This window comes from Hyposmocoma kahamanoa, unplaced genomic scaffold (genome assembly GCF_003589595.1).
Source record: "Hyposmocoma kahamanoa isolate Upper Pololo Valley unplaced genomic scaffold, ASM358959v1 210, whole genome shotgun sequence".
Classification (NCBI taxonomy): Eukaryota; Metazoa; Arthropoda; class Insecta; order Lepidoptera; family Cosmopterigidae; genus Hyposmocoma; species Hyposmocoma kahamanoa.
In genome coordinates this window covers 6,840,431-6,851,816 of record NW_020653731.1, presented here as the reverse complement: position 1 = coordinate 6,851,816, position 11,386 = coordinate 6,840,431, and positions in this window count along the sequence as shown.

Genomic DNA, 11,386 nt, shown 5'->3' with positions numbered 1-11,386 from the left:
CCACCTTACCTATTTCTGCCGCTGTTACTGTGCTCCGGTTTCGAAGGGTAAGGGTGCTGGTGAAATTACAGGCTCATGGGACTTGTCAACTTATGTCTCAGGGTGACGGGCGCAGAGGCAGTGCCCGTCAGATCTTTGCAAATTAAAGCTCTGAGTGGCACTGCCACTGTTATGCATAGGCGTGTAGCTTACCATCAGGCGCACTACTTCTTCATCCCGTCATATTTGACATCATAAAAAAACATATATTTTTAATTTGGGTGCAATTAGTGGTTGTGTATGTATGTGTCCATACGCAATACAAGGTTTCTCTTGTGCGGGGCTACGAGTGTGTGTGTTAAAATATAATTACACCTTTATTTCAATCAGTCCCACAACGGCTTAGAATAAGTTCCTTGGAAACATGCTTTTACAACGACAAAACAAAAACAATTTTTGATAAATTTCGTGCATAATACTGCCACGAATACGATTACGGATAACGCAACAAAAACAACTTATTCACAGTTCAAGTTCCTAATTAAGCGCATAACGGAAAACATTCCTGTGCAAAAAACGCACAGCACAAGCCAGCATAAGCATAAGGCACAGTATAAAAAAACTACACAGTACGCGTTCTGACATCGGGAAAAACGACCAAAGCATTTGCATTAGTTCTCGTGCTGCATGCAAGATATGGAGCTCAAAATTCGAAATTTTTAATGAATCTACAAAACATTTTTGCGCCTGAAATAGATTTGAAGTAACTTATTATGCTTTAAAATTAATATGTAAATTGTTTAAAGAACAGTCAGGTACAGAAATGTTTGCTCCTTTGTTACAATAAGAATAAAGCAATAGAGCTCCTTCAGAATGAGTTCGTCCAAGAAATACTGCCACCTTACCTATTTCAGCCGACAAACAGGAAATGAGCGTCATTACATTTCGGTTTTGAAGGGTGAGGGTGCTAAATTATAAATATATAAATTACAGGCACACGGGACTTGTTAGCTTTCGTCTCAGGGTGACGGGCGCAGGTCCTGCAACTGTTATGAACAGGCGTGTCGCTTACCATCAGGTGCACGACTTGTTCATCCTGTCACTTGGTAACATAAAAAAACAAAACCTTGCACTCGCAAGAGTCGTCGGTATGATACCACGACAAAAACTCGTGATGCGTTAACACTCATCACAGGATTTAAAAACTATGATAGTAAATCAAACTGTACTAGTAGTAACATATGAAACTAGAAAAACTTATCTTCACATTTACAATTACATGACTAATTTGTTATTAATAACCAGCAAAGTAAAATCAAAGAACTATAATCAATACAATCGCGCACAGAATCTTTCCCACATTTAAACGCCATCAGTGTCATAACTTCAAAAAAACAAAAGCAATCAAGTCATACATTACGGCGCTCCTTATTTAGAGGCATGTAATTTGATCGGCAAGCCATCAATGATGCCTGATCACTGGCCTCTGGGGGCTGTCGTTAGCAATTATTTAAACAAGATAGCAGTCACCGAATAATTTGCTTTTGCCGCCAGCTATACTGATTTTTAAAACCTCTAAATATTTTGCGAAACAATAAACGATTTTTTTAAATTCACTACATTGTTAACTCTTAAAGCACTATGACATGGACATTTTTTTATTAGTATCAAAGGTTTCTTTTTGACGCAGTGGTGTGGTGGTTCTGCTATCTATTATAGTGATTATTTGAAAACCACGAGTATATTTTTAAATATTACTATCAAATATTTGAATAACGAAGTCAATAAAGATCAGAACGTCTTAGCAGTAGTTGCATTACCAAATTTTTTATAGTCTTCTTTTGGATAAGAGGCCAAGACATTTTTTGGTCGTTTAAGCGACTAATTAAATAGTGTTATTAATTAATGGGAGTGAATGAGGACCAAAACCATTCTTTACATATGCTTTCTTTAACATAAACTAACAATTCAACCATAAATCACAAAATGCCCTAATTTTAGGTAAAATTTTACATCTGACTGTCCTGTAGTTATTGTCAGCTAACTACAATGTTAATAAAACAAATATTATATAATAAAGATGTGTAAGTATTAAATTGCCTTTTTTGACAACATTTTCGTTTTCGACTGTATTAAAATTTAATGTCATACTCATAGTATGAACGTCACCTTGTAAGAAGGCTATTGTGTACTTGCTAGTTATTCTTAACAACCAAACTGACGTTTCGGTAAAATTTACGAGACGTGTGAGGTCAAGTGTATAGATTAAAAATGTGTAGTTTTTAGTAGAAGTACTTTGAGAATTGTTTTAGCAAGACAGACGACTCTAAACCTTGCAAAAAAAATACAACGCAAACTAATGTTCTTTATGGCTTATAAAGTCATTATAGAACACCCAAAGCATAAAAAACAAGTTACAATAAGCAGTATTGTACAATAGTAGAATCATATGAGAATGTATAAAATATACATAATTTAGAACACTACTTATTTTCTTCTACTAGAAAGAAAAAGAAAGAGAGAGAGAGAGAGAGAAAGAGAGAGAGAGAGTCAGTAGCAGGCTATTTTACCCAATGCATTATCATAACCATACAAAGGCGGAATATTCCCAGTGCTTTTAGAAACCCGCGTAATTTCATATATGTAACGTCACTTTAGTATTTAGACTTTCAATGTATCAAAATAAATCAATATATCCTAAACAGACTATAGTAGGTAATACGCGTTATATGTTTTATTTTATTTTTCTGTTTTCCTTTTCATTTCATAAATTTGACATTGCATATTGTTAAAATATCTTGCAAATCGCATGTGGCGTAAATTGGAATATTATTTGGGTAATTTTCAGGTTAGTTTTATCTAACTAATTTCGGTGACAATTTTTATTATTTAAGTATTCGAGTATAATTGTCATAAAATATTAAATAATATTTGAGGTCACTACAGTAAAATAGTAAAAATACTTCATGATAATATTGTATAGAATAATAAAAATTGCCATCGAAATTAGGCACAGAAAACTAACCTCAAAATTACTCAATTGGTGTATCAAAAACAATTAATATTAATAATATTTTGTAAGTAAAGTTTAGGATAGGATGGTTTGCATTAATATTAGACGTAACTGGTTGAAGAGCCTGAAACATTGGTTTGTTTGAAAAAACAACCCCATGTTTTATACATTACTACATTTTAAATCCGAAATAAAATATTTGTAAATAAAACTCAACTACCTCGGTGGCCGAACGGTTACCATGCCGGACTGCCACGCAGAGGTCCCAGGTTCGATTCCCGGGCCGAGAGAAATATTTGTATGACCTACATTTATTTCTCTCGTGAGTTTGGGTGTAATTTGTGGTTGTCTATGTGTGTGTCCATGGCACCCGCGACACAGGGTTTCCCTAGTGCGGGGCTATGTTGAGTGTGTGCGTTATTATTATTAAAATATAGGAACTTAACACTTTATATAACATGACGTAATTTACCTCACGTCACACTATAATTTCTTTTGTCATTTTGAAATCAAAGAAGGGTTATATCCTGAAAACCTTTTTCTTTTAGCACGACTTCTCTCTTAAGCCCTACGGCTAATTCATAAATTCATTTCTCGTACATAAATCATTTTCCACCGCATTGATAAAATATTGACAATTCAAAATTAAGCCATAACTCAGAGCTTTAATGTCGAAAATTGAATATAGAGCATTAAATTTGCCAAATTCACACCTTAGAGATACGTTTGCTGTCTCGTTTGTACTTACGCGTGTTATGATGAGAAAGAAAGAGACAGAAGAGGGACTGAACAGCGTAATGTAGCGGAATCATGGGAAGAAAGTTCGAGGTGGGAAAATTGGGTGTTAACTCTTGACAGCAGTGATCAAGACCCATCAACACTCATCAAAAGTCATCGAACGTCATCAATAACCATCAACTCATCATTATCGTGTTATTTAAGCACCTTGTTGAGAGAGGCGTAAGAAAATTCGAGAAATCATATTCACGGCAATGCGAGTAATTGTACAGTTAATAACACAAGTATTAAGCCGAAAGCTCTGTATCGATTCAATTTTTGCTGGATTTACATGCCGTTTTCTTGATGAGATGCGTATGCAACGATTTACAACTCCATTTTTGGTTGGGATGCTACTTCTTACAACTTTATTTAGTATAGATCTCGAGTTTACTTACGTAGTTTTGCAATTACAGATGTGACGTCCCATGTACATTAATTATGCTAATCAGCTCTTAATTTGTAAGAAATTTAATGTATTATATTAGTAACGGTATATAATCCGCATCTAATTATAAAGCCTTTTTATGGCATTTATAACAGTATGGTGTCCACACAGTTTAAAATTGCGGTAGAAATGTAATTTACTAGGTACTTTTTAAGTTAGTACCACAGTAAGTTCCAGAAAGTGCGTTCAGACTATTCAAAGTCCAACAAATTAACAAGTTAGTAGTTACGTGAAATACCTTGTAAGTAACTGTATATATATATATATATATATATATACCAAATACAAGGCTCCGTTAAACATGTCGTAGTTTGAAGTTCATTCAAATAATATGGTAGATATGTAGATATAAATTTCTAATATATCAAATTCATTAGCGTTCCTAGGGTTACGGTTTCGCAAAAGTTACCACACAATAAATTCGTGTTTGAAAATGACAAGTTTTTGAGCCAAAACCGTATAATTTAACATGAAATGGCAAAACACGAACGATATTAGGTTTAAGATTGTTTCTTCTGGATGTCCTTCAAGTGGTTAGGACATATTCAAAATAAAACCAATATTCAATAAATAAAATAAATAACAAATTCCGATATATTTACAGAATTTCTCACCATTTAATTACAACTACAATTAAGGAAAAAATATTTCATGGAACAGGTTAATATTCCGCTACTTTATTATATTTTAGTTTGTGTTTTTGTGTTTGCGTATACGAATCACTATTTAGGTCATAATAGGTCACAAATTTTGAGGTATATTATGTCATAGATCAAATGTTAACAGTGTGCCATTAAATTGTATTAAAGCAATGCTGTAAAATTTGCCACGGCGTTCGATACAAGGTTTCTACATTATAGATAAATAATTAAATTTGTAAATTATACGATGTATATACATATATCACTAATATTGTATTAAATAGATCTTGACATTAAGTAGTTCTAGTAGATAATTGGAGCTTACCCAGAACAAAAGCCAGGATGCAATAGTGAGCAAAACTACACTGCTTAACCTCATCAGTACCTCACAGATCTTCCCTGATTAAAAGCCCAAGTCCAGTTACGTACGAAATACTGCTGCCACCTATGGGATAGTTTCTGCTAACTTTTTTCTATTTTTTTTATTCACGTGTAAGTGTGCATAATAATAAATACCTCCTAGCCATCTTGGATTCATTTGAAAAGCGTGTCAAGAGACTTAAAGTGACTCGGAATTAGTAGAGGTGAAACTGCAGAGCTTTGAACACTGCCGTAAAGTTGCCTGTATATCGGTATTCGACAGGATATAGGTATCACGGAGAGTGTGCGCGGGAATTACAAGATTTAAATCCGCATCCTCTTTCCATCATCGGGGCACCAGACTTAGGCTGGGGTACCACCCCTACGCGGTGGATATTTCAAGGATTCGTACGAAGCGTTTCGCTTCCACATTCACGTGGAGAATGGCTATGGAGAGGAATTCTCTGCCTACAGACTTGTTCCATGAAGGGTATCTTGGACATTTTCAAGGCGAGAGTGAATGGCATTATTTAGGTGTGCATGCAGCGTCGTCGACTTCATCGTTACTTTCCATCAGGTGAGATGGAAGTCAAATGCGCAAAGTAAATACAACACGCGCTGCTGTGCTGGACCCCAGTGGAATATCGGGAGCTGATTACATACACCCAGACGGCATGACCATTACGCCATGAGGCATACTACGTCTACACACTCATGTAGCACGCTAGTTTACTGCGGAACGAAAGAATACAAAGTAAAACTCCACGCTTCAGTATCTTAACGTGAAGTCGTCACGGTGGATCGCCATCGTGGGAGTATATCTCTTATAATAACTTCCTATGTTTTAAGTTGAACTGCGGTTCTTTGTAACACGCCTTTTAGTAATGGCGTGTAATTTGTGGGCGTTAGTGTCTGAGTGCAAGCGGATTACTCTAACCAGGTATTTATTATACGTGAATAATAATAGAAATATGTTAATAACGCACTCATTCCTTTATAATAAATACTACGTCTAATTTGTGCCACAACTGGGTTTTTCTATTCACTAATAAAAAGTCCTTAGGTACCTGGCATTTGTACAGGGGTGGAGGCATCCAGGAGTTAAGATTGAGGATGTTTATCTACCCACATGCACATGCGCCCGTCACCCTGAGACATAAGTTGATAAATCCCATGTCCCTGTAATTTCACTAGCACCCTTCAAAACCGGCAGTAATGCTCAGATTACTGCTTAGTGGCAGAAATTGGTACTTTCTTGAACAAACTCTATCTATCACAAGGAGCTTCGGAGCTGCCACCGTTAGGTAAAAGATATGATGTATCTTTTATTCCGCCATCCACCCACGTCTTAATCCATGCAAAACTAGATCTTTTTATCTCACCGCGTTTAAGTCGCGTTTGTACGGTGGATTAGTTGTTTGCATGCCCGCACGGCGCCGTTCCCACGTACGGTTGCAGTCTATAAGACAATCACCGCTAAAATGCGCAAGATAGTTTATTATGACTAATAATAATGGTTACTTTCATAAATAGTTGAATTTTTGAATGATGGGAACTTTTGTAGAGGTGACCGGGAATTGTTCTCCGCTAGAGTATAAGGCCTTAAATATCTTATGTCTGTTATTGCGTTAGTTCTTCTTACTTTTCAATCTTGGACATAGTCAGTGTGCTGTTCCTATCCATCCTTTAGTTATACGCGAAGAGCACAGTTAACTGTGCAAGCAAAACCTACACAGGAACCTTATCAGTCAGGTCCTGCCCCCAGATCAGTCCGTTGACTTCGTCCAGTTCTCAAAAGGCTGGTGCCTTGAGTGGACGCCCTCGGGTGCATCTACAGCAGCCTAGGGGGCGGCATCTCAATCTGGGACATAATAATACCAATAGCGGCAGAAGTAATTTTCTGTTACTCTAAAGGAGTTCCGGAAGGCGCTAAATGAAGTCCCGGTTAAGTCAGTAGCAGTAGAGCTCCTTGTGCAAGAGTTCGTCCAGGGAAGTACTGTCATTTTACCTATTTCTGCCACCAAGCTGTAATGTGCATGTCCACATATAGCGTTTCGGTTTGGAATGGTAAGTGTTCTAGTGAAATTACAGGTACATGGGACTCGTCAACCTACGGACGCAGTAGCAGTGCCTCTCAGAGCTTTGCGATTTAACGCTCTGATTGGTGCTATGGATAGGCGTATCACTTACCACCAGGCCCACGATTTGTTGGGACATGACAAATTGGGAAACGAAGTATTCTAATTTGGTCTTGGTCTGGGCGTTCCAGGTAGGGTCGCGGAATTGATATCACAGTAAGAAATTCTAAAATACAAATACAGAATACTCTTTAAGATCAATCAATTGGTGCAACGTTCTGGCATATTATTAATCATTCGAATTGTCGTACCTACATAACTAGGAGACTTTTGCACAGAGAAACCAACGACAAATAATATGGGACATCCAACAAAGTGTAACCCAGATTAATTAGAATCAAACAAAGGCCATTTTTTTTCTTAATCAAGAATATTCATATTAAAAGTAAAATGAGCCTTAAACCCGTTAATGGAGGATAGAATAAAAACAACTAACTATCTTTGATTTTATCACATAATGTGCCGCTATGTCTTTTCTTATCAATAAGAAATAAAACTGTAGTATTTTATGTATTAATTAGCGTATATTTGTTTTTTCTAACAGACCAACATTTCAGGCCCTTTACTATTTCCAGAGACCTGGACCCGAAACGTTAGTTTGTTTAAAAAAACGAATACTCGCGATTTAGGCAGAGTACATAGCTGTAGAGCTCCTTGTGAAAGAGTTCATCCAGGAAAGTAATGCCACCTTATCTATAACATATATTGGGTTGACCAAAAAATCCATGCGGTATCAAAGTAAAAACAAAAAAAAAAACATTTCAAAAAATGAACAATAAACTTTAATAAATTACGCATTCGCAATGTTGATCTGCAATCTTTTGCCATCTTTCGGGTAATTTTAGAATTCCTTTTTCAAAAAAATTCCAGCTCTAAGTGGCGTTTGGTTGTCTCTCCGTTATCAAAGTCGTGATCGTTCAAAGGATTTTTGTAAAGATCGAAACAAGTGAAAATCTGAACGGGCTATATCGAGCGAATACGGTGAGTGAGGAACAATTACAAACCTAAGTGCAAATGTTTTTAACGGCTTTGTAAAGATGCATGTGGTTTAATATTGTCCTGATAAAATTCGACATCTTTAAGATTCACCTGTTCTGGTCGTTTTTCATTAATTGTAAACTTAAAACTTTCCCGCCTATTGTCAAAACGCGCGCCAAAATATTATTTCTAAAATGACCATAGATATAGTAAGTAACATTATTCATCCTATAGGACAGGCTTAGGCGTCTAATTAGCCATACTGCCAGATCTTAGGTTAACATTTTTCTTCAACGATTTAATGTTCTGATGTTTTTCCGCTGAAAATTGTTATGTCTTTACGGTAGCCATTTTGAAACCTTTGACCAATAGACAGAAAAAAGTTATTTTTTTGTTTAAAGTTTTTCAGAAACCGTACGAAATTTTTGGCCAACCCATTATTAAAGGCGAGAGACTCCGTTACATAGATGAAATTAAATTCTCGCAGAAGAGTAAGTATATTTAAGAACTTACGTGGGTGGTCCTATTAACCACTCGGATTTAACGTGCTCACTATGGGGATTCCAGATAAATTCAAAACTCCGTTATAATTTAGTTGTCACACTTTTATTGTTCCTGCCAATTAGTATACGGTACAATACAATTATAAGATTTACACAGATTTACTCGGAACTATTTATGGCGAGGAATATTATTGGAATCGTTCGGACCGGGCGCGCGACGGGCGATGACTGACTGCGCACACGCGGAGGGCTGAAAACGTAACGTCAGCACTGTGTCCCTACATATATTATTTATTTGACTTAACGTAGCTGCCAGACTTTGGGTGTCTCCCACTAAGTCCATATACGTATCCCATTTCCCAGTTGAAGAAATTAAGTAGTTCTTTAGAATTATATTTATGAACATTGATATACCCTCTAAGATTATCTGAACGTGACTACTGCTTAGTAATAAGGCCGTAGTAATAATAATAAGTCTCCCAGTTTGTGTATAAATTCTTTGAATATAATTTCATTATAAAATAAATTAGTTGTTTATAATGCCGCATGGTGTATGGCAGATTTTATTTACTATCAGTTAAGGTATCTGTTTGAAGAAAAGATTTCAACGACGGCAATAAACTGCTTGGAGCGTGTCTGCCTGCTGTACTTTGAAAAGCCCATATCATTAACTGCACTCGCAGCATACGTATACTGTTGATATAAAAATCATCATTGTTTCAATAAATAATCATTATTTTGTGAAAATAACTAGACAACTATGGTAACCTTTACTTAATTATAAGAACCCAAGTAAATTACTAAAAATAAACTAACTTGTTTTAATTAATTAGTAGTTCAAAATATTATGTATACAAGTTCAATTATAAACTCACCTTGAGTTTCACGATGGCAATTGGAAAAACTACTGCTCGAATAACTCTCAAAAACTAAAGTTCATTTCTAAAAGTCTGTAGAGTCACTTTAACAAAATGTCTTTTAAATTGAAATTAATTCATCAAAATTGTTAATCGCAAAACGTAATTATTACGACCTTTATATCTTCAAAACATCCAACTTTCAAAAATTAAAAACCGAACATAAATTCAAAAAGTTTTGTTATTCTTTTCAGAAGTCACTGGTCGCAAACACGGACAAAAACTAAAATACCGAATAAACGCGTATCGAAATTCAAAATAGCGATCGAAAGCGTGCGTTCCGTTGCAAGCTCGCGCGTAAGCTCGCCGCGACGAGTCGCGCGGTTGTAAGTGACCGGAGCGTGGAAAGGTCCCGCCTACAACGGAACGGAGGGGGACGATACACCTCTTAGCTTCTTCACACTTCACGTACCTACTAGTTTCACCAACATATTTTGACCTTTTACTCCTCCCTCTGTATCACTAGAAGAGCTTTAACTAAGGGATTGTTAAACAAACGTGAAGTTCTTTTAATGTGGACGTGCCATCAGACATTTATTCACTTGAATAAATGGAATATTAATCCGTATTTGGTTAGTAATAAAGTTGAGTTTAATGATGTATTGAATATGCAAACGGAGACATTTTGTTGGGTGGGAAGACACTTGCATAGATTATGTTGGTGCATAGATATAATGCGGAAGGTATGTTTTTAGGAGTAAAATGTGGACTTGAACATTTAATAGAGCACTTAGAGAATTTATGTGTGATTACAATTTTGTATTAAGTTAGCTTACAAAATGTAACTTTTTTGAAATATGGAAACTTTTTTATTAGGTATTTTGGAAACAGAATAGGTTTGATACATTGACTTACAATTATATGGACGTCGGGTCCGCGCTAAAAAGTGTCCGCACTTGTAAGGCGCTAAAATCGTATACAGAGCGCCAAACTCCGCTTTAGTCTTCATTTGTTCTAGGTACTGACAGCGCGATACTGCGATGACATTACAATTTAAATTTCGAATAGGTTGACTTGGGACATTTTTTCGTGGTTTTTTTTTTATTTTTACGTGGACCCGTCGTCCATTTATTTATAAGTCAATGGTTTGATAAGAAAAAAGTTGAAAATTCGAAATACAAAATTTTTACTATCCCGTCATTGACCTAGGTCAATGTTTCCAGAACTCTTTGTTTCATTTATATATGAGTGATAAATAAACATAAGTCCATATTTTGGAATTTAGATGTTTTTACAAATATTCCTTTACAATGCTAAAAATCACGCAATGATAAAAGATTAAGTCCTATTGTCATTTGTTTTGTATTTAACTCATTTTATTTGACTTCAAGATTGATTAAATGCTTAATTAAGAACATAATTCTATTTAAAATGCTCTTAGGTAAAAAATACTGCTTGGCACTTAATGTTCTATATCTCTCACATTTATTTATTTATTTCATTGACTTTTTTTTATATAATACCAAGTGATGGAATGAACAAGTCGTGCATCTGGTGGTAAGCGACACACCTATTCATAACGGTTGGAGTGCCACTCAGAGGTTAAAATTGCAAAGATTCTAGGATCGCTGCCACTGGGCCCGTCACATTGAGACATAAGTTAACAAGTCATATGTACTCTGTTATTTCACT